Here is a 24688-nt window from a genome sequence, read left to right as displayed (position 1 = left end):
CAACAATGAAAAACTACAACTACAAAGGAAATTCTCTCTATGATTACGCGCTAGCAATAAACAATAGCTACATTAATTACACAAACTACAAGAAAAAAATCAGAAGATTCCAGTGAGGTATCCTCGGCTAGGGGTCGACATATGAAACGTCCCCATTGAACAATTTATACATGACTGTGCTTAAACTTACATACAATATTTTTAGCGCAACGCAATCAGACTTTCAGAAATCCCTACAAAAGAATGGCCCTGACTAACATTAACCTATGCGTTTCACCAATCGCTTACCTCACAAAAATCTTGGTTACTCGAACTACTGCAATACAGCGAGCGCCACTACTGCCAGCTAAATAAAAGATTCAAACTACGGAAGGCACTAACTACTGATAGGCATAGTTAGCAAAATGAAAGATTTTGATAGAGAACAACCAATGTATTTACCTCAATAGTCATAATATATATAGCAGTTCATGACAAATTTCAAAACTCCGCCATCTCTCTCCCCACATCCACCACTGCTGGCGGCTCACCTCCAACTGCGCAACGCTACGCGCTGTTCACATCCAGCTGCCGCTGCCCAACACTACAATGGCAGACAACAATGCAAACTAGACACAGACTGCACACAGCACAGCCAGTGATTTTTATACAGAGGTGGCGTTACCAATAAAAAAAAACCTAAACAGCCTACTTACAGTTTACGCAGACTACCTGTAACTGCAATGTCTCTCCAACCATCAAGAGGCAACGTCTCAGTTACAGGTAGTCTGCGTAAACCAGTTGTTGGCCACTGAAGCATCGTATAGATGGATCCTAATAACTTCTTCAGCATCAGTTCAGGTCTGAAAGTGGTGCACTAAAGCGCCGAAACTGGTAGCAGCACGGTAAATGACGTCGTAAGGACGGCTGTATGTGTTTCATTTTTTTTTTTTTTTTTTTTTTTTACAATAGTGAACGACCGTAGTCCCCCAGACCTCCCGGCACAAGGATAGGCATACAGAAATTCACTGAGGTGACAGAAGTCAGCGGATAGCGATATGCACATATGTAGATGGCGCTAGTTACGCGTATAAAAGGACGCTGTACTGAGGCAGCTGTCATTTTTACTGAGGTATTTCATGTGAAAAGATATCCGACGTGATTATGGGCCCACGACGGGAGATAACAGACCTTTAATGTGAAATTGTAGTTAGACGTATGGGACATTCCAGTTCGAGAAATCGTGAGGGAATTCAATATTTCGAGATCCACAAAGTCTGTGCCGAGAATACCAAAGTTTAGGCAATAACCTCTCACCACGGACAATACAGTGGCCGATGGCCTTCACTTAACCACCGAGAGCAGCAGCATCTACTAGAAATGTCAGGGCTGACAGACAAACAACACTGAGTGAAATAACCGCAGAAATCAATATGGGACGTGATAAGAACGTATCCGTTGAGAGAGTGCGGAGAAATTTGGCGTTAATGCTATATGATAGCAGACGACCAGCGTGACTGTCTTTGCTAACAGCCTGCAGCGCCTCTTCTGGGCTCGTGATCATGTCGACTGGACCCTAGACGACTAGGAAACGGTGGCCTGGTCAGAGTAAGCCCCGAGTTGTTGAGAGCTAATGGTAGGGTTCGCGTGTGGCGCACACCCCACGAAGCCCTGGACCCAAGTCGTCGATAAGGCAAAGTTGGTGGTCGCTCCATAATGGTGTGGGCTGTGTTTACGTGGAATGGACTGGTCCAGCTGAACCTATCATTAACTGGAAGTGGTTATGTTCGGCTACTTGGAAACCATTTGCAACAAACAACAATGGAATTGGTATGGATGACAATGTGCCATGTCACCGGGCCACAAGTATTCGTGATTGGCTTGAAGGACGTTCTGGACAGTTTCAGCGAATGATTTGTCCACCCAGATCTCCCGACATAAATCCTACACAACGTTTTGGGACATAATCGAGATGTCAGTTCGTGCACAAAATCCTGCACCGGAAATACCTTCGCAATTATGGACTGCTGTAGAGGCAGCAGGGCTGAGTATCTCTGTTGGGGACTTCCAATGACTTCTTGAGTATATGCCACGTCGAGCTGCTGCCCTATGCCGGGCAAAAGGTGGTCCAACACGATATTAGGAGGTATCCCACTAATTTCGTTACTTCAGTTTATAAGGGTTGACTAATGTTTTATACACTCCTGGCCATTAAAATTGCTGCACCACGAATATGACGTGCTACAGACGCGAAATTTAACCGACAGGAAGAAGATGCTGTGATATGCAAATGATTAGCTTTTCAGAGCATTCACACAACGTTGGCGCCGGTGGTGACACCTACACCGTGCTGACATGATGAAAGTTTCCAACAGATTTCTCATACACAAACAGCAGTTGACCGGCGTTGCCTGGTGAAACGTTGTTGTGATGCCTCGTGTAAGGAGGAGAAATGCGTACCATCACGTTTCCGACTTTAATAAAGGTCGGATTGTAGCCTAACACGATTGCGGTTTATCGTATCGCGACATTGATGCTCGCGTTGGTCGAGATCCAATAAGTGTTAGCAGAATATGGAATCGGTGGGTTCAGGATGGTAATCCGGAACGCCGTGCTGGATCCCAACGGCCTCGTATCACTAACAGTCGAGATGACAGGCATCTTATCCGCATGGCTGGATCGTGCAGCCACTTCTCGATACCTGAGTCAGCAGATGGGGACGTTTGCAGGACAATCATCTGCACGAACAGTTCTACGACGTTTGCAGCAGCATGGACTGTCAGCTCGGAGACCATGGCTGCGGTTACCCTTGACGCTGCATCACAGACAGGAGCGCCTGCGATGGTGTACTCAACGACGAACCTTGTTGCACGAATGGCAAAACGTCATTTTTTCGGACGAATCCAGGTTCTGTTTACAGCATCATGATGGTCGCATCCGTGTTTGGCGACATCGCGATGAACGCACATTGGAAGCATGTATTCGTCATCAACATACTGGTGTATCACCCGGCGTGATGGTATGGGGTGCCATTGGTTACACGTCTCGGTCACCTCTTGTTCACATTGACGGCACTTTGAACAGTAGACGTTATATTTCAGATGTGTTACGACCCGTGGTTCTACCCTTCAATCGATCCATGCGAAACCCTACATTTCAGCAGGATAATGCACGACCGCATGTTGCAGGTCCTGTACGGGCCTTTCTGGATACAGAAAATGTTCGACTGCTACTCTGGCCAGCACATTCTCCAGATCTCTCACCAACTGAAAACGTGTGGTCAATGGCGGCCGAGCAACTGGCTCGTCACAACACGCCAGCCACTACTCTTGATGAACTGTCGTATCGTTTTAAGCTGCATGGGCAGCTGTACCTGTACACGCCATCCAAGCGCTGTTTCACTCAATGCGCAGGCGTTATCAAGGCCGTTATTACTGATTTCTCAGGATCTATGCACCCAGATTGCGTGAAAATGTAATCACATGTCATTTGTAGTATAGTATATTTGTCCAATGAATACCCGTTTATCATCTGCATTTCTCCTTGGTGTAGCAATTTTAATGGCCAGTAGTATACGTTGTCTGATTTTAATGGTGGTAAAAAGGGGTATCTCCTCACGACTTTTGCACGGTGTCTCCTGGGGTGCTGTGGCAATGCCTGTGTTTGGATGGCAGCCGCCGGCGCCGGATATGACACGCTAAGCGTTCCCGGGTCGGCGCAGTCGGCGACCGCGAGCCGCGGACAATTCAATCGATGGGCGTGCACCTCTGCCTCTCTCTACCTCCACCTCCAGCTCCAGCTCCACACGCGTGCAGCACGGCACGCCGCTGTTTAGAACTGCTCGCGGCACGTGCAGCCGGAATCTGATCAATAGGGGGCAATCTGCGGGCGCCATGCACGTCTGCTTCATTCATAGAACGTATGCGTAAATGTATGGGGAGGAAAGTCCTTAGCGTAAAACACTCATAGAGCTACGCTCAGACTGAAATAACTAATACACTATCTGATCAAAAGAAATGAGACATCTATTAGTGGATCTTAATATGGGGCGTGCCCAACATTCGTCTTTACGATGGCTTGAACTCTGCTGGAAACACTTTCAATCAGCTTCAAATGTGTGTGAATTAAGGGACCAAACTGCTAAGGTCACTGGACCCCAGACTTACACACTTCTTAAACTAACTTACGCTAAGGACAACACACGAACCCATACCCGATGGAGGACTCGAAACTCCGGTGGGAGGGGCCGCGCAGTCCGTGACCTGGCGCCTCGAACCTCGCGGCCACTGCTCGCGGCTTTAGTGAGATGTCTGAATGTCTGTGCAGGAATGGCAGCCCATTCTCCCTCAAGAGACGAAACGAATGGTCACATTGGATGCCGAGGTCAGGAGCGAACCCCGGCCGTTGTGGCCGAGCGGTTCTAGGCACTACAGTCTGGCACCGCGTGACCGCTACGGTCGCAGGTTCGAATCCTGCTTGGGTATGGATGTGTGCGATGTCCTTAGGTTAGTTAGGTTTACGTAGTTCTAAGTTCTAGGGGACTGATGACCTCAGAAGTTAAGTCCCATAGTGCTCAGAGCCATTTGCCCATTTTTTGTTCCGTTACGTTCACAGTCCATCCCCTCGGAAGTTGATAGGTTGCATTGTGATGCTGATATAAGCAATTAATCGGACTTCAGATCGATTCCGTATTTCTGGATTTCCGGAAGGCTTTTGACACTGTAACACACAAGCGGCTCGTAGTGAAATTGCGTGCTTATGGAATATCGTCTGTTATGTGACTGGATCTGTGATTTGCTGTCAGAGAGGTCACAGTTCGTAGTAACTGACGAAAAGTCATCGAGTAAAACAGAAGTCATTTCTGACGTTCCCCAAGGTTAGTGTTAGAGGCCCTTTGCTGTTCCTTATCTATGTAAACGATTTGAGAGACAATCTGAGCAGCCGTCTTCGGTTGTTTGCAGATGACGCTGTCGTTTATCGACTAATAAAGTCATCAGAAGATCAAAACAAATTGCAAAACGATTTAGAAAAGATATCTGAATGGTGCGAAAACCAGCAGTTGACCCTAAATAACGAAAAGTGTGAAGTCATCCACATGAGTGCTAAATGGAACTCGTTAAACTTCGTTTACGCGATAAATCAGTCTTATCTAAAAGCCGTAAATTCAGCTAAATACCTAGGTATTACAGTTACGAACAACATAAATTGGAAGAAACACATAGAAAATGTTCTGAGAAGGCTAACCAAAGACTGCGTTTTATTGACAGGACACTTAGAAAATGTAACAGAACTACTATGCCTACAATACGCTTGTCTGTCCTCTTTTAGAATACTGCTACGCGATGTGGGACCCTTACCAGATAGGATTGACGGAGTACATCTAAGAAGTTCAAAGCACCGCAGCACGTTTTGTATTATCGCGAAATATAGGAAAGAGTGTCACAGAAATGATACAGGATTTGGGCTGGACATCATTAAAAGAAAGGCGTTTTTCGTTGTGACGGAATCTTCTCACGAAATGCCAGTCACCAACTTTCTCCTCCGAATGCGAAAATATTTTGTTGGCACCGACCTACATAGGGAGGAACGATCACCATGATAAAATAAGGGAAATCAGAGCTCGTACGGAAAGATATAGGTGTTCATTCTCACCGGGCGCTATACGAGATTGGAATAATAGAGAATTGTGAAGGTGGTTCGATTAACCCTCTGCCAGGCACTTAAATGTGATTTGCAGAGTATCCATTATGATGTAGATGTAGATCGTCTCCGAACTGTTTTTCAACTGTACTCAGTACTCAGTACTGTAAAATGTTCTCATATCCTTCCACATTTAGCGAAGTGCAGCAAAGTGACTGTACCGTAACCACGAAAATGACCCGGTATCGTAACACCACCTCCTCCATACTTCACTTTTGGTGCTACACACGATGACAGACAACGTTCTCCAGGCGTTCGCCAAATCCAAACCCTTCCATCGGACTGTCACAGGGTGTATAGAGATACATCACTCCAGATCACTCATTTACAGTCATCCATTATCCAGTGGCACCGATCTTTACACCTCCTTAAGCGTCGCATAGCACTGAGTACAAAAATGTGTGGCTTACGACGACCTGTTCGACCACTGAATCAAGTTCCTTTTAACTCCCTACTCAAAGACATTGTGTTAGTTCGACATGTGGTACCACTTTGAAACTCAAAAGTGACACCTTCGCTGATTTCACATAGTTTTCTACAACCAACCACCGCAATTCTCCACGGTCCCCGTCCGTCAATAAGTGAACTCTGCGTGGTCTTTGTTTAGCTGCTATTGTTGCTTCGAGTTTTCACTTCGCAGTCACATCATCAATAGTCGACTTGGGTACCTTTAGAAGACTTAAAACGCGCCTGTTGAATTTCTTACTCAGGTAATATTCAATAACTACTGACAACACCTTTTTTTTTTCTTTATTGTGATTTTAACACCTTATACAAAAGGTGGACTGGCAGCGGAAATATTACGTCGCTCTTCAGCCACAGTCAGTACAAAGAAAAACAATGAAGACACAGATAGACATAATAGAACGGTGGACAAGAAACAGTAGACACATTAATTAAAGAACACGGAGCCGTTCACACGTGGAGTAAAAGATGAAAAAACGGTCAGCACTGTACACAAACACTGACGACTGAGAGAACACATGTGAACGATGGAGCGTTGTTGGGTGAAAACACTGAATCACTAACACGACGGCACACACACAGAAACCAATGGCGATGATATCCGGCGCGCGAAAGTTCATGTGACGTGTGCGAGTCCGGGGACCTGCCAAAAGGGGAAAGGTGGGGGAGGAGGGAGAGGGAAGAGGGTAGATGCCAGGGGCAGAGGAGAAGGGGGGCACAACACCAATACTCCTCGCCTCCTTTTATACTGGCTGGTTGGTACGCCTCTCATGACGATAATGTTCGGTTTGTGGCGCGCTCAATTGTGCGGTCATCAGCGCCCGTACAAAGTCCCAATTTTTACACAGTCCAATTTTTACACAATCCAATCTAGCCAGTCACGAATGATGATGATGATGATGATGATGATGATGATGATGATGATGCAATGATGAGGACAACACAAACACCCCTACGGTCGCAGGTTCGAATCCTGCCTCGGGCATGGATGTTTGTGATGTCCTTAGGTTAGTTAGGTTTAACTAGTTCTAAGTTCTAGGGGACTAATGACCTCAGCAGTTGAGTCCCATAGTGCTCAGAGCCATTTGAACCACAAACACCCAGTCCCCGAGCAGAGAAAATCCCCAACCCAGCTAGATCACGAGCTGCGACCTCCTCCTCTCGTGGAATCTAGTGGTCAATATTCACATTACATAGTGGAGTCCGGATACTCTTGATCAGATAGTGTATTGTAAAGTACGTCAAGTGATGGGTTCTTCTAACGACTGCAGTAACAGATTCAAAAGCAGTACGTCGTAGGCATGCACGTTGCGAGCAAGGTTTCAAGGGATGGGAAAGGTCCATCGTGGTTTACATCTACATCTACATCTACATGGATACTCTGCAAATCACATTTAAGTGCCTGGCAGAGAGTTCGACCCACCTTCACAATTCTCTTTTATTCCAATCTCGTATAGCGCGCGGAAAGAATGAACACCTATGTCTTCCCTGATTTCCCTTATTTTATCGTGGTGATCGTTCCTCCCTTTGTAGGTCGGTGTCAACAAAATATTTTCGCATTCGGAGTAACGAAAAACGCCTTTCTTTTAATGATGTCCAGCCCAAATCTTGTATCATTTCTGTGACACTCTTTCCCATATTTCGCGATAATACAAAACGTGCTGCCTTTCCTTGAACTTTTTCGGTGTACTCTGGCACTCCTATCTGGTAAGGGTCCCACACCGCGTAGCAGTATTCTAAAAGAGGACGGACAAGAATATTGTAGGCATAGTAGGTCTGTTACATTTTCTAAGTGTCCTGCCAATAAAACGCAGTCTTTGGTTAGCCTTCCCCACAACATTTTCTACGTGTTCCTTCTAATTTAAGTTGTTCGTAATTGTAATACCTAGGTATTTAGTTGAATTTACGGCTTTTAGATTTGACTGATTTATCGTGTTACCGAAGTTTAACGAGTTCAGCTGTATTACGAAGTTTCTACAGAAACAAACAGAGTTTTATCACAGACTGAAGTGAAGTCAAAGTGTAGCTGACGAACAAAAGCTGAATGAAGCGAAAATGAACCTAAGAATGGTAATGGCAGAAGTATGCATTGCGTTCACGTATCATTTCATCTACATGCCACGAATCAGAAGTTTTTTCAGAAGTACTAAAACGCAAATTATGACAATTTGCAGCATCATGCCTGTGACCGATTTTCCATTCAATGCGCGATAGTCGATTATCAAGTTTTTTTTACATCAGACTTGTGTTGTTGGCTAATGGTTCTTTGTATCTGTTTAAAACGATGAAGAGAAAGTATTCTTCCCACTCTGCAACGGGAACAGGCTGTGTAACAGAATTTTTGTCTGCGTTAGACGGTTGGATCACGATTACAGAAAGTTAGTCTACTTGTTTGATAACTGCATTTAACAGTTCTTTGGTAGTAAATTCTGTCTATTTAGCCTTTAGCGATGTATACTACTCTTCAAGACTTCGAGCCCGGGTTTCAAAATGACTGTCCTGCTGTTTGAGCTGTGAAACTTCTACTGTTTCAGTGTGCTCGACCCTTGACCTTAGATAATTTTATACAGGGATGAACTCCTCATGTATATCTTGCTTAACCTGTTTAGTTTTCTCGTTTAAATTGGCCAAATGTTCCTCTCTAAACTTTTTTATTATTCTGTTCTAGTTCGCTGACAAACTTTCTGTCACATTCTACAAATTTTCTATCCTCTTCTTTGTTGTGATCTAACAATCCCTTCAGAATACTTTCCCATCTTTGGCATTACTACAGGAAGGGGTAGAGACTGTCTCAGTTTGGTCAACAGCTGTGGATACAAAACCTGAATCTTTAGCTACAGATCCTGACTGTCGTGACAAATTACATCCTACAGACTCGGTTTCCAAAGCGGAACACCAACTATATTTTTTGCATTTCCATGATCATTCCTGTCATGTATTGTCCTATTTGTCTCAGTTAAATCAGCATTATAAAAGGATCCCTGTTCACTTGCCCCTTCTCTGACCACAAAATCATCGTAAGTGGCATTGCCTACAACTGTAACATTTGACCTAGTTCTGGTAGCTCTTGACAGTTTAAAACAATTACAAAAAAGGAGCTAACAAAAAAATGCCACACACACGGAAGAGCTGCACTACTTAGATAACCATTAAAATCATTTCACATAAATGTTAATGTAATCAGAAAAATATTTAAGTTACAACTGAAAGAATTCACTGAATAAATGCAAATCCAAGTTTCTGATAATACCAATGTACAATGAAATATCTACACTTCAGTAAAGGACACAAAATAGCATATATCATAAAAATCACTGTCTGTCTAAAAATATAACACTTCAATATTCAATAAAAAAGAATACTTTTAACTGGGAGTGTGGCAAATGGGTCAGCGCCCGTTCAGCGGATATTATTAAAATACAGGGTGTTCCAAAAAGGTACCGCCAAACTTTCAGGAAACATTCCCCACACACAAAGAAAGAAAATATGTTATGTGGACATGTGTACGGAAACGCTTAATTTCCATGTCAGAGCTCATATTAGTATCGTCAGTATGTACTGTACTTCCTGGATCCACCGCCATGATTTCATACGGGATACTCTACCTGTGCTGCTAGAACATGTGCCTTTACAAGTACGACACAACATGTGGTTAATGCACAATGGAGCTCCTGCACATTTCAGTTGAAGTGTTTGTACGCTACTCAACAACAGATTCGGTGACCGATGGATTGGTAGAGGCAGACCAATTCCATGGCCTCCACGCTCTCCTGACCTCAACCCTCTTGACTTTCATTTATGGGGGCATTTGAAAGCTGATGTCTACGCAACCCCGGTACCAAATGTAGAGACTCTTCGTGCTCATATTGTGGACGGCTGTGATACAATACGCCATTCTCCAGGGCTGCATCAGTGCATCAGGGATTCCATGCGACGGAGGTTGGATGCATGTATCCTCGCTAACGGAGGACATTTTGAACATTTCCTGTAACAAAGTGTTTGTAGTCACCCTGGTACGTTCTGTTGCTGTGTGTTTCCATTCCATGATTAATGTGATTTGAAGAGAAATAATAAAATGAGCTCTAATATGGAAAGTGAGCGTTTCCGGACACATGTCCACATAACATATTTTCTTTCTTTGTGTGTGAGGAATGTTTCCCGAAAGTTTGGCCGTACCTTTTGAAACGTCCCCTTTGAACAATTATACATGACTATGCTTAAACTGACGCACAGTATTTTTAGCGCAACGCAATCTGACTTTCAAAAATCCCTACAAAAGAATGGCCCTGACTAACATTAACCTATACCTTTCACAAATCACTTACCTCACAAAAATCTTCGTTACTCGAACTACTGCAATACAACGAGCGCCACTACTGCCAACTAAATAAAAGATTCAAACTACTGAAGTCACTAACTACTGACAGGCATAGTTAGCAAATGAAAGATTTTGATAGAGAACAAACAATGTATTTACCTTAATAGTGTTCAAAAATTATAATATATATAGCAGTTCATGACATCCAGTCTTACAAATTTCAAAACTCCACCATCTCTCTCCCCACATCCACCACTGCTGGCGGCCCACCTCCAACTGCGCAACGCTACGCGCTGTTAACAGCCAACTGCCCAACACTACAATGGCCAACAACAATGCAAACCAGCCACAGACTGCACACAGCACAGCCAGTGATTTTCATACAGAGCGCTACGTGGCGTTACCAATATAAAAACCTAAACAGCCTACTTACATAGCCCCCATGCTCCCCACAAAAAATTTTACAAATTGTTTTGGGCAGTGGCCAACACAGATTTGAAAAATTTTTTCATAATTACAATAACAAAGAAATCAAATGCACACACTTATTGATACAATGTTGGTCAAAAGCTAAAATTTTCTCACAGTCCCTAAAGACAGTCCTGATCATTCATCACAGTAAAATTGTAGTGTTTTTTTTTCTCAAAGTCTGAGCAGTAAAAGAGAATGCACACGGAAGTAGTGGATTTCCATGCAGTCTTGAAGAAGTAGTGTTGTCCTTCCAATGGAAAGACAGTAGTGACTCTTGACATGCAGACAGGTAATGTAACAGAGCAAACCCACAGCAGAGTCAGTCGAAGTTTAAGAATATTGGTAGGTAGGTCATCACAGAGCAGACCACTGTAGTCTTGTTAGAGATTACGGTATTGGTGGGACACAAGAGGTGCAGACCCACTGCAGTCCTTGTAGAAATAATGGTGTTGGTGAGTCATCAAAGGTGTAGACCCACTGTAGTCCTTGTAGAGATGGCTAGCAGCCATCTGTTGCGACTGTGCAGGTGCACAATCACCATCGAATAGTCTTGTACTATATAGCAAATCCATAAACCACCACTTGCGCAGTCACAAAAAAATTTTATTTTTATATGTCCTTAGAACTTATCCTGTCCCTTGCTGAATTATTAACTCATGTGCAAACACTAACAGTCCTCTTTTTTTCACATATTGTGCATATACTATAGCCAACTGAAATGTGTGCAATGAAATGAATGCTTACAAGTTACTTAATTTGATAAACTGGTGTCAATTACAATTTTATAGCATGAGAATACAATTACAAAGATACAGAAAACATCATTAAAGAACATAAAAATAGAGATAACATTTGTAGTAAAACAGGCTTTACGAAAGAATTGAACTAACATATACATCAGTGTTACAGTAATTATGACATAAGTAAATACATAAAAGATCAGAATAACTTTTGAAACATCAACTTCACACATGAGCATTAAAACAAAACAGAATAAATAATTTCTAAACATCTTTACAAAGTAAATAACATATCATCAGAAAAATTCTACAATGTAAATCCTATTAGCTAAACACATACAGACAGGCAAAACACAAATTCACATAGTGTAATAACATAAAAATACAGGACAGGGTTTGTTTTCAGTGTGACATTTGGTACTGCAGTCCACCCCAAAACTTCATTCCATATATCTTTCCTCTTATTTCAACATTTGTTTCCACCAAAAAAATCCTATCCAAGCATGCTCTCTGTATTTATATGTTCACATATTTCTTCCCTCATTATTTATTTTCCATTATCTTACCTCATCATTTATTTCCAAGAAAATCCTACCTATTCCTGCTTTCTGTACTTTTTTCGTATAAATTCTCAATGCATTTCTTCCAGTTCATCACAACTCATTCTCTTATATAGTCTACCCCCTGTTAAGCTAACTTAAATCTACTGAGCTCAGATGCTAAACTAAGGGACGAGGCAATGCAGCAGCACAAACAATTAATACAAACAGCAATGAAAAAAATGCAAATTGGCAAAACTAGCAGCAGCAAATCTAAATTAGCACAGCAAATGCAACATTACAACTAATATGAGCCAATGTGCAGCAACAAGAAAAATAAATCAGTAGTAAAACTAGCTTAATACAAACTGACATTCAGTAGCACTATGCATGGCAAACAGCAGCAGCAAATGCTATAACTTATACCTATCCATGGCAAAGCTCAAGCAGAAAAAATATTACACTAAAGACAACAATGCAGATAAGGGAAATGTCTATTCACATCTTAATGTCTATGTAATTAAAGTGGTGCACCACAACTTATTCTACCATAAAAATTACCAAGTACTTGAAAAGTAAATTATGTATGCAGTTACTGTTATTAGCCCCTTCTTACTGTTCTTTCCTTTCCAAGTGCTCTTTTTTTTCTTTTTTCTTTTTTTTTTTTGAAGAATGTGGATCATAAAATTATTATCTAACAGATCTGTTGACAGAAAGTGTTCACATTAGCAAATGCATTTGATTTTATTTTATAAAAGCATTGATGCAACAAACCTGGAAAACAGATACCAAATAAAATAAGCAACTATGTACAAAGTAAAGCATAAAATAATCATTCAGTAGTCATGAGGCATTTCATAAGTTAGTAGAAATTTTCTCAATTCTCATAGAAAGACACTTGTCATAATCAGGTGTGCAGATGTACGAATATTTCCCATGAATTCATAAGCATTTCAGTAAGTAGCACAAAGTAGGAGTAATCATATGTTTTCAAGTAATGAGCGAGTCATTTTTGCGATGCTTTCTACAAAGGAATGTCAATAGCGAGGTTAATGGTCTCTTTTTTCTCCACCTGTGCCTCTGAAAGGCACACACTAATGGCCTTTTCCCAGGCGACTATCGCGCAGCTGGGTGCCCACCACGCATTACGTGAAGGTCACTTAACTTTCCTACCGAAATATTTACGACAGCAGTTTGCGCTACAGTGACAGTCTCATATAAAAAATTTCACATGTCAGGAATTTGCGTTACAAATGTGTAGAAACAAAATCCTATAAATACAACAGTGTCCAAAAAGTTTTCAGAGGCATTGTGATACATTCACACATGTACACACATTTCATAATTCTAAAGTACGATTCTTGGTTTCCAACATCCTTTTCCACAAATCAGAGTCCCTAACCACTACTCATTATTCCTTACCTTATTATACATATACATATTCGTCGACACTTCTTCAATATTTCATCATAACAGACACATAGCATAATCAAATAACTCCTATACAGTAGCATCATCTTATTGATCATAAACATACCTCAACAGCATAATACATATCTTCGTCGTAATAGTATCATAACATCTGAGTCAATTCTCAAAATCGTCGTAGCTTCCTCCAAAAATTTCAAAACCTAAAAAAAATTCTCTGCTCATTTCAATAGTGTCATCTACCTCAAACGTACTTTAAAATCATGATCCCTTACCAAATACATCATTCAGAGCTCTCATAGTATCACAATGGTTCCGAAAAAATATGAACAGTTCACAAAGTACAGACAAAATACAATTTCATAAGTGTGAAGTTATCCAACTGTGTAATTGCGTAAATATCTGTCACTGACGTAGTAAAAAAATTTTGTTTCTCTGTAGAAAAGTCAGATAGCTGTGTAATTCTGTGTTAGAGAAATATGGTACCGATGTGTAAAGTTGTATAAGCAAATATCATATTAGCTAGGGTTCCTCGTGTTTGCCAGACACATAGTACACAATGCAGGTGTGTACCCCCTGAGGATTAATGTAATTATACCCTCAGGTGTTACAGATTACAGCAATCGAATGAAATGTGTCACGGAAAACCTTTGTATCATTGTAATTCAAAAATCTTTAAAAATAAATGTTTTAAGTACAAAATTAATCATTCAAATACGTATCCTTTAGCGCTAAATGTGCGTCTTGCTGTAAGATAATACTGTGGAAGTGTCGTAGTTATCGTCCTCCGAAATCTAAGTTCTGCAAAAGTCAAAGTACTTACCTCATCATAAACGAAAGTGAAATACTTTGCGTATAGATATCGTAGTTATTATGCTTATTGCCGTGATGAAGAAAGTACTGTACTGTAACGTATTGTTGTGCTACTGAAAAGGCTGTCTCGTTGTAGCTATACCACAAATACTAAAACATGTCTTACTTTCCAGAATAATACAGAAAAACTGTGCAGATATAAAACAGATACACTGCAAAAGAAGATGGCTGGATGTTGTGTGCTGTCCTTAGGTTAGTTAGGTTTAAGTAGTTCTACGTTCTAGGGGACTGATGACCATAGCTGTTAAGTCCCATAGTGCTCAGAGCCATTTGAACCATTTTTGAACACTGCAAAAGAAACAATGTAAATTGTGTCACATATTAGTAGCGTCGTGATATAATCGTGTAGCTATCAAAGAAACCGATGCTATGTCATCTTTAATCTCACCGAATGTACTTCAAATAAAGAGTATCTTTTCAAGTAAACCAAAATGTTGCATTAAAATCTCATTAGCAGTATATGTTCTAAGTATGTAAACCTTATAGTCGTTACGTAATCATGCAACTAACAAGCAAGAATGTACACATACAATAACACTGTGACATCTGTTCACTATAAAAATGCATTCGTAATTTCTGTTTAAATAAGTTCTCTTTGTTCTTGACTGGATATTAAACTTCAAACATTGTTGCATGTTAACAGATTCTAAGTCTGACAGAGCATACTAGTAATGTAAAGTGAAAAGTTATATGGCAAAGACAAAGTTAAAAAGCAGATTATCTTTCAATAAACGGTTTACATGTGAAATGTGGTGTTAACTTTTACTCTTCCTAGTACGCAGAGTTTCAACTTCAACGCAATTATCATGTGGTATACGTCGGATTCTGTAAGGTCCATTATAAACTAGAAAGAATTTGTGACTCAAGTGTTTCTCCTTATGTAACAATGAATGAGCTTTAATGAGAACTTTCTGACCAATACATAATTTCTTTGCATTTGCTTTACCGTGTAGTTTTCTCCTTTTGTCTGCTGCAGATTTTATATTTCTAATAGCCAAATCAATTATGTCTTTGTGTCGAACTTTACGTGTATTTGGGAAAGGTACAAGCTCTCTGATTCTGTTCGGTGGTTCTTCATTCTTGAGTACAAGAGTAGGTGGTAAAGCAGTGAAGTCATGAGGCATTTCATTCAGCACGTTTTGAAATAAGTGTAAATATCTGTCCCATGCTGATGCTTTCTGTGACAATAAAGTCTGCAAAGCTTATTGATTTCTTTCATAATCCGTTCGGAGGGGATACAATGTGGTGAGTATAATGAAATAAAAACAGGTTTGATTTTATGATTCCGAAGCATGCGTGACCAAACAGCAGATCTGAATTGCGGTCCGTTATCTGAAATGACTTTACTAACGTGTCCAACTTCATGTAAGAAATTTTTAACAAAGGCGTTGGATACAGACCGTCCAGTAGCTTTACGTAACTGTGTGAAAGAAAAAAATTTTGAAGTAAATTCAACAGCGACTAGAACGTACGAAAATCCATTAGATGTTCTGACAAGCGGTCCCAAGAGATCAACAGCAGCAAATTCTTTTAATTTAGAAGAAATGATAGGAAACAGCGGAGCACGATGGGAGATAGTAGATGGTTTCGCCTTTTGACAAAGTTTACAAATAGACAAGACTCTTCGAATTCTCTTTTCCATATTGTTAAAATAACAAGTCGTTCGAAGAATATGATAACATTTTCGTGGACCAAAATGTGCATAGCTGAAATGAATGTACCAAATGAGCTTATTAACAAAATCGTCAGGAATGCAAAGTACCCATAGCTTTTCATCAACAGTGCAGCGTTTGAACAGTATGTTGTTTCTAACCAGATAATAATGCCGAATCTGTGTGTGTGTCTTTTCATGCCATTTGCTTTTGATGTCTTTCCAAATCGGATCTTTATCTTGTTCATGAGCAATGTCCTTTAAAGATGTGAAGATAAAATTTTCAAAGGCGACTTTCTGAATGTAAAGAATACTGAAATTTTTCTCGAGGTTGCCTTCTGTGTTACTTTTCTGAAGCCCAGCCGGTGCCTGTGACAGTGCGTCCGCAACAATGTTCTCCTTGCCGGGAATGTAGACTATTGTGAAGTGGAATTCTTGCAGAAACAATGCCCAACGTTTTAACCTGACATGATTTAATTTTGAAGACATAAGAAATTGTAATGCACGACGATCACTGTATACTTTTACGTGCTTACCAGAAAGAAAGAAACGGAATTTGTTAAATGCCCAAACGATAGCTAAAGCTTCTAATTCAGTAACGGAATAATTTTTTTTCAGATTTTGTTAGCACTCGGCTAGCAAAAGCAATGGTTTTCTGAACAGTAGTGTCTTTTTCTGTGGTTTCTTGAAATAAACGGGCACCAAGACCGACTTTAGAAGAACCCGTGCTAAGGCAGAAATCTTGTGACAGATCTGGATGAGCTAGTATTGGCGGTTTAAGTAGCGATTCTTTCAAATAATTGAATTCCAACTGTGCTTGTTCGTCCCAGTTCCAAATACTATTTTTTCCAGTGAGAGAACAAAGTTTTGGTGTAACTAGAATTTGCATATTCAGAAAACGACGATAATAATTTACGAGACCTAGAAAACTGCGGACTTGTTTTTTTGTGGATGGAACTGGAATGGCTCTGATTGCTTCTAACTTTTCGGGATCCGGCTGAATGCCTTCAGAAGAAATAATATGTCCCAAAAACTTCACCTTTGTCCTACCGAATTCAGACTTTTCCAAGTTAACTGTAATTCCAGATTCTGCAAAAGCATGTAACACGCTGTTGAGGATGCGATTGTGTTGTTCCCATGAGGCTTCTGCTATCAGAATATCGTCCACATATAAGGTGATGTGACGTTTTAAGAACTCAGGTAATATGGAATTTAGCCCGCGAATGAATGCTGCCGAAGAAATGTCCAAACCAAAAGGAAGTTTCCGAAACTGATAACAAACGCCGAAACAAAGGAAAGCTGTGTATTTTATACATTCTGGATGAAGTTCGATCTGATAAAAGCTGGATCTGAGATCAGTAGAAGACAACACTTTTACACCATTAAAATTTTGAAGAAGTTCTTCTAACGTTTGCGGCATGTCTGTTTCAGGAATGATGATAGTATTGATTTGTCTCGAATCTAAGACAAGCCTGATCGATCCATTTTTCTTCTCAACAACATGTAATGGACTGTTATATGAGCTTACTGCAGGCTCAATAATGCCCTCGTCAAGCATAGATTGTATTTCTGTTCTAACACGGTCCCTATAATGCGCCGGAATTACATATGGTCTAACACAAAATTTAGTATGCTCACGAACACGAAATTGGTATTGAAATCCCTTGATTGTTCCTGTTTTGTGAGTAAAAACTGTGGAATGTGCTTGTAAAATCTCAAAAAGGTCTTGCCTATCAGTGTCATTACAATTCTCAATTGTTTGAATTTTATTCTGAATTAACTCATTAGTATCAAATGCGCCGTCGATATCATCCCTGTCAGTACGTGTAGAGTGATTGTTAGTGTCAAGTTCCGTCGCAAATTCCGAACTGTTGTCTAACAGGAGGTAAAGCCGATTAATTTCTTCGTCATGGTTTGAGAGCTATTGACTTACCTTCTTTCTTTAAACTTATTTCAGCATCATGGAAGTTTAAGATTGCTTTGTATTCATTCAAAAAGTCTACTCCCAATATAATTTCCGTCGACAGTAATGGAACAATAATAAAGTTCATAGAGAAGCTGTGGCTTTCACAAAAGAATTCTAAGTTGGTTTGTTGGCGTACATCTACACTTTTTCCAACGATTGCACCTTGTAATTTAATCTTAAATAACGGAAGTGTGGGGCAATCGTTCGATTTGTTGCATTTGCTAAAGGCTGTTTCACTAATTACTGAAATGGGACTGCCAGAGTCAAGCACTGCCGTAAATTTTACGTCATTTACTGTAATGTGAATCACAGGATATGCAATGTTGTTATGTTTTACGTCGTGTTCCTGGAGTAAGATGTCTCTAACATCTTCCATTTTTACGTAATTACTAGCTACGGCAGCTGCGTCGTCAGTTTCAGAAGTACATTTTGTGGCTGCCAGCGGTATGAGTCATTGCCTATTGTCTCTTTGTTGGCGCGCGTCGTTATTGGGATTTGCAGACCTAACTTCTACAAATTCACCTTGTCGAGAGGACCCTGCCCTTTTTGATTCTCGCCAGTTTTATGCAATTCAGGTGTGTCGTTACGATCATATCGTCTGTCGTCATGTCGGTAGATTCCATAGTTTCTTTCTTGTCGGTCACGTGGTGGAGAATTTCTCCCTGAATCGTAACTGCGTGCTGGACCGTTGCGTCTAAAGTTATTCTGTCTCCCTTGATAATAATTATTTTGGTTCCCATATTGTCTGTTTCTCTGATTGTCTCTGTGATAGTCACTACCGCAGAGAGGTGATCTTTCCCTGTAATTATTACTACTCTGCCAATGGTTGTCATACGGGTGGTGTCTGTTTTGGTCACGATTTACGTTGTAAGAATAGCCTTGTCATGTATTATTTCTGTCATCGCGGAATTGTGACGGATGTGACCTGTAATTGTTGTGCTCCTGTTTTCGCGTTCCGCGATTGTCAGTGTCAATTTCCAATTCTTGTAACAGTCCCTCAAAAGCTTCAATGTCGTCTTTGCAACGTCCCGCCAAAATAATATGTCTCAAATGTTCAGGCAATTTGATTAAGCAAATGCGGATGAGTTTTGAGGGACTGTAAGGGTTTGACAGGTACTGATTCTTGTGCAACATGTCTTCAAAATATTTCACAAGACTGGAAAATTCAGATTGCTCGAAATGTTTCATCATTATGATGCTATGTTTTACTCGGTCTTGTGTACCTTGAGACCATTATGCTGAGCGGAAGGCATGATAAAATTCTCCTTCACTGTGACAATCGTGAATGACCGATCGCATTCTTTCAGCTGGTTCATTCTCTAAGTAGTCACACATAAATTCTAATCTGCGTTCTAATGACCAGTTGGGAGGAAAACAATGAGAGAATTGATTGAGCCACGCTTGTGGATGAATGTCGTTGCCAGGATTCTTAAATGTTTTGAATTTACGTGTACTAATGAACAGCTTATAGTAAAAATCATCCTGTCGGCGAGTAGCATATCGGTCACTGTTACGTCGTGTCGGCGGTTCCATCTCAAAATTCGGTGCACCTTGCCAATTTCTTTCATAATTTCCGAAATGCCCTGTGTTATTATTTTGTGGCTTTTCCGTATTTCTAAGTTCCTTTTCCCGTGTTGGAGCGCGAGTGTCCTCTGAAATATGTAATTTTTGTATTACTTGTGCCAACTGATCTTGTGCTTCCCGGATTTCTCTTTCGTGTTGCGTATTAATTTGATTCTGATTTTGTTTCAATTTCTTAATTTGTTCATACTCTTCTGTGTCAGTGATGACTACAGGTCTTGTGTCATTCAGATCATCATCTACCTTTGTAGATAAGTTAGTGGACTGATCCGAAAGTTCGGCTACTTTCTCCGATAGTGTACTTATTTCCTCAGTGTGTTTTTCTGAACCAAGTTTCAGAGTGCCCATTTGTGTTGAAATCGTATCTACTGTGTCCTTTAAATTTTACTGAGTTTTTGCAAGTAGCATAACCGAATCGGTAGATGCAACTGAGTCAGTTTTAGTCCACAAGGTCTCATGATTTTCATGAACAATGGTTTGCAGTTCTTTTATGGCTACTTCGTGATTCTGTAATGCATTTTCATGCCGCGAAAAAATAGGTTGAAAATGCTCACAAATTTGTGTTTTTACGTCATTACAGACTTTTTGACATTTCGATTCAATGTTATGTAACTCAGTAGTTAAATCTTCACGTGTTTGTTCAAGTGTGGTGTCTAACTTTTGAAGCTTTTGCTGTGTTTGTCTGTGATTTTGTTCCATTGTGTCTAACTTTTGAAGCTTTTGCTGTGTTTGTCTCTGATTTTGTTCCATTGTGTCTAACTGTTCCTGTGTTTGTCTTTGGTGTTGTTCCATTGTGTCTAACTTTTGAAGATTTTGTTCCATTGTGTCTAACCTTTGAAGCTTTTGTCCCATTTGTTGCATTAATTGTAATAACAATGCACTGGTGTCTGAAACATGTTCCTCAGTGCTATTCGGCAATGCATTTGAACCGGCAATATTCGCATTTTGAAAAGCAGAAAATGTGTCTTGACTCATTTGAGAAAACGGCGAGGACGCAAAACTTGAATCTACAGTATTTGCAAGATTGTGTCCTGTCATTTTGGATTCCTGAGGCAAGCTGTTGCCGACCGCTCGATCGATAATGCTTCCCTGTTCACTAATTGTTTCACTGCCTACACCATTATTTGCAGCCCGCTCCATTTCCCTATGCACAATTACCAAATTACTACTTTCAACATTAGTTAATTCATTACACGGTGGCGCTAACACACTGCTTTCGTCTTCACTGTCATTTCTCAGTTTACTTTGGAGACTAGTATTACGTTTTTCACACGCCATTATTGTCACAATATTTCACACGACAACACATAAAAGCACAATTTGAAGAGCAAAATAAGAAAACACATTAACATAGCATTGAAAATAATATCTCGTTAATTACAAGCGCAGCTGCGAAATACTTGGTGCAAATCTACATGCATGCCACAACTGTTTTACTGTACAAGAATGAAAAACTACAACTACAAAGGAAATTCTCTCTACAATTACGCACTAGCAATAAACAAAGGCTGCACTAATTGAACAAATTACAAGAAAAAATCAGAAGATCCCAGTGAGGTATCCTCGGCTAAGGGTCGACATATGAAACGTCCCCTTTGAACAATTATACATGACTGTGCTTAAACTGACGCACAATATTTTTAGCGCAACGCAATCTGACTTTCAAAAATCCCTACTAACATTAACCTATACCTTTCACAAATCACTTACCTCACAAAAATCTTCGTTACTCGAACTACTGCAATACAGCGAGCGCCACTACTGCCAGCTAAATAAAAGATTCAAACTACTGAAGGCACTAACTACTGATAGGCATAGTTAGCAAATGAAAGATTTTGATAGAGAACAAACAATGTATTTACCTTAATAGTGTTCAAAAGTCATAATATATATAGCAGTTCATGACATCAAGTCTTACAAATTTCAAAACTCCGCCATTTCTCTCCCCACATCCACCACTGCTGGAGGCTCACCTCCAACTGCGCAACGCTACGCGCTGTTAACAGCCAACTGCCCAACACTATAATGGCCAACAACAATGCAAACCAGCCACAGACTACACACAGCACAGCCAGTGATTTTCATACAGAGCGCTACGTGGCGTTACCAATATAAAAACCTAAACAGCCTACTTACACTTTTTGTAACACCCTGTATAATTTGGACTGTGATGTTTAACTCTAAATGGGGTTAATACCGTTTATAAAACAATAATAAAATGTTTTGGATATCTTTCTCCAAAACTCTCACAGAAATGTTTGAATATGCTATGCATAATCCTTTGTGTCTATAATTTAATATGTCTTATTAAATATCAAGTACGCTTAATTGTGCAGGTTGATACAATGGCGACTACAGATCAGTTGCCTGTGTCTCTCGCTAATGGTGGAATCGAATTCTTCCTCCAAAGAAAGGACACCTATGGTCTTCCTCTACGGAAGGGAAAACACACTGATCAGAAAGAACATTATACCACCTACTTAATAGCTGGTATGTCCAACTTTGGCACGGATACCAGCGGCGATGCTTCGTGGCATGGAAGCAAAGGGACCTTGGTAGGTCGCTGCAGGGAGCTGACACACTTCTGCACACACAAGTCAACTAATTTCCATAAATTCCGCCGGCCGGGGTGGCCGAGCGGCTCTAGGCGCTACAGTCTGGAACCGCGCGACCGCTACGGTCGCAGTTTCGAATCCTGCCTCGGACATGGATGTGTGTGATCTCCTTAGGTTAGTTAGGTTTAATTAGTTCTAAGTTCTAGGGGACTGATGACCTCAGAAGTAAAGTCGCATAGTGCCCAGAGCCATTTTGAACCCATAAATTCCCCGGAGGGAGGCGATTAGCTCCGACGCCAAGTTCATTCACATCTTAGAAGCTTTCGATCTGGCGAGTTGGTGCGCCAGCACATCAACTGGAACACGCCACTGTGTTCCTCGAACCACTCGATCATACTCCTGGCCTTGTGACATAGCGCGTTATCTTTTTGAAAAATGCCACTGCCGTCATGAAATATGATGGTCATTAAGAGGTGTACGTGGCCTGAAACCAGTTTACGGTACTCCTTGACCGTCGTGGTACCTTGGACGAGCTCCACTGGACCCATGGATTCCCACGTGAATGTTCCGCAGAGCATAATGGAGCCACCGCCAGCTTGTCTCTGTCCCGCAATACAGGTGTCAAGGAACTGTTTCCCTGGGAGACGACGGATTCGCGCCCTTCCGTCGGTATCATGAAGAATGTATCGGGATTCACACACCATACAACGCTCTGCCACTGCGCAAACTTCCAATGCCGATGGTCACGTGGCCATTTCAGCCGTAGTTGCCGATATCGTGGTGTTAACATCGGCACATGCAGGAGTCGCCGGCTGCAGAGGCCCATCGTTAGGAGTGTTCAATGGACCGTTTGTTCAGACACGTTTGTATTCTGCTCAGCCTTAAAGCCCGACGTCTGTCCTGGTTCACCAGTCTACCCAACCTACAACGTCCGACATCTGCAATGAGGGGTGGCTGTCCAAACCACTCACGAGGTCTGGACATGGTTCCACGTTACTTTGGCCACGTGTTGAAGACACTCACCACAGCAATCCTCGTACTCCCGACAAGTCGCCCAGTTTCCAAAATGCTTGTGCCAATCCTCCAGGCCATCACAATCTGCCCCTGTTAATTCTCAAATGGATGGTGCACCTTCGCCATTCTGCTACACACGGCCAGCACGCTCACTGATAGTACATGTATTGAGCGTGTGTCTGACTAGCAGTCATTCCGCGCTATATGTCTGGACGAGTTGATATCGGTAGCAGGTCAGTGTTCACAAAGTTTTGGCTGATCAGAGTAAGAAGGTATGCAGAGATGTTCATTTCATCCTTATCTATGATTTCACATTATCGCAGATCGAGATTATTCATTGCATTACTACTTTAACGTTCTATTAATAAATTTACGGCATTTCTGCCCACAGCGGAAGGCGAAAAGCAAGCGAGGTAATACAGTGGGACATTGTCTTGAAGCAAAAACACCTCACTGAACAGCCTCGGCTTGAAGGCCTTCCGTAATATAGTCAGTAGATATGGTAGTATGTTACTGTGACAGTTTGCCCCTTAAATGCTTAATCTGTTAGTGTCACACCGCGGCGACCCCAAAAAAACAGCACCACCCTGCCCCACGATGGGTCGCTCTTTTCCTTTTTCAGCTGTTGTGAATCCACTGGTGTTGTGATGAGGTGAAACTAGTTTCGTTCACTTATACATTATGTGATGAAAGTATCCGGACAACTGGCTGAAAATGACTTACAAGTTCGTGGCGCCCTCCATAGGTAATGCTGGAATTCAGTATGGTGTTGGCCCACCCTTAGCCTTGATGACATCTTCCACTCTCGCAGACATACGTCCATTCAGGTGCTGGAAGGTTTCTTTCAGGAATGGCAGCGAATTCTTCACGGAGTGCTGCACTGAGGTGAGGTATCGATGTCGGTCGGTGAGGCCTGGCACGAAGTCGGCGTTCCAAAACATCCCAAAGGTGTTCTATAGGACTCCGGTCTGGACTCTGTGCAGGCCAGCCCATTACAGAGATGTTATTGTTGTGTAACCATTCCGCCACAGGCTGTGCATTACGAACAGGTACTCAGTCGTGTTGAAAGATGCAATCGCTATCCCCGAATTGCTCTTCAACAGTGGGAAGGAAGAAGGTGCTCAAAACATCAATGTAGGCAAGCCCCTCCATGAAAAACACGACCATACCATAACACCACCGCCTCTGAATTCTACTGTTGGCACTACACCCGCTGGCAGATAACGTTCACCGGGCATTCGCCATATCCATACTCTGCCATCGGATCGCCACATTGTGTAGCGTGCACCATGACAGCTGGACGATGCCACAACACGTACATGCTGCTTGCTTTGCGCTTTTGTCTCGGGTTCACATTGATACAGCCAGAACTCGCCCGCACTGATATCCGGCTAAGAAGTTTTGGACT

The sequence above is a fragment of the Schistocerca nitens genome, chromosome 4 (genome assembly GCF_023898315.1).
Source record: "Schistocerca nitens isolate TAMUIC-IGC-003100 chromosome 4, iqSchNite1.1, whole genome shotgun sequence".
Classification (NCBI taxonomy): domain Eukaryota; kingdom Metazoa; phylum Arthropoda; class Insecta; order Orthoptera; family Acrididae; genus Schistocerca; species Schistocerca nitens.
Note: the sequence above shows the minus strand (reverse complement) of the source record.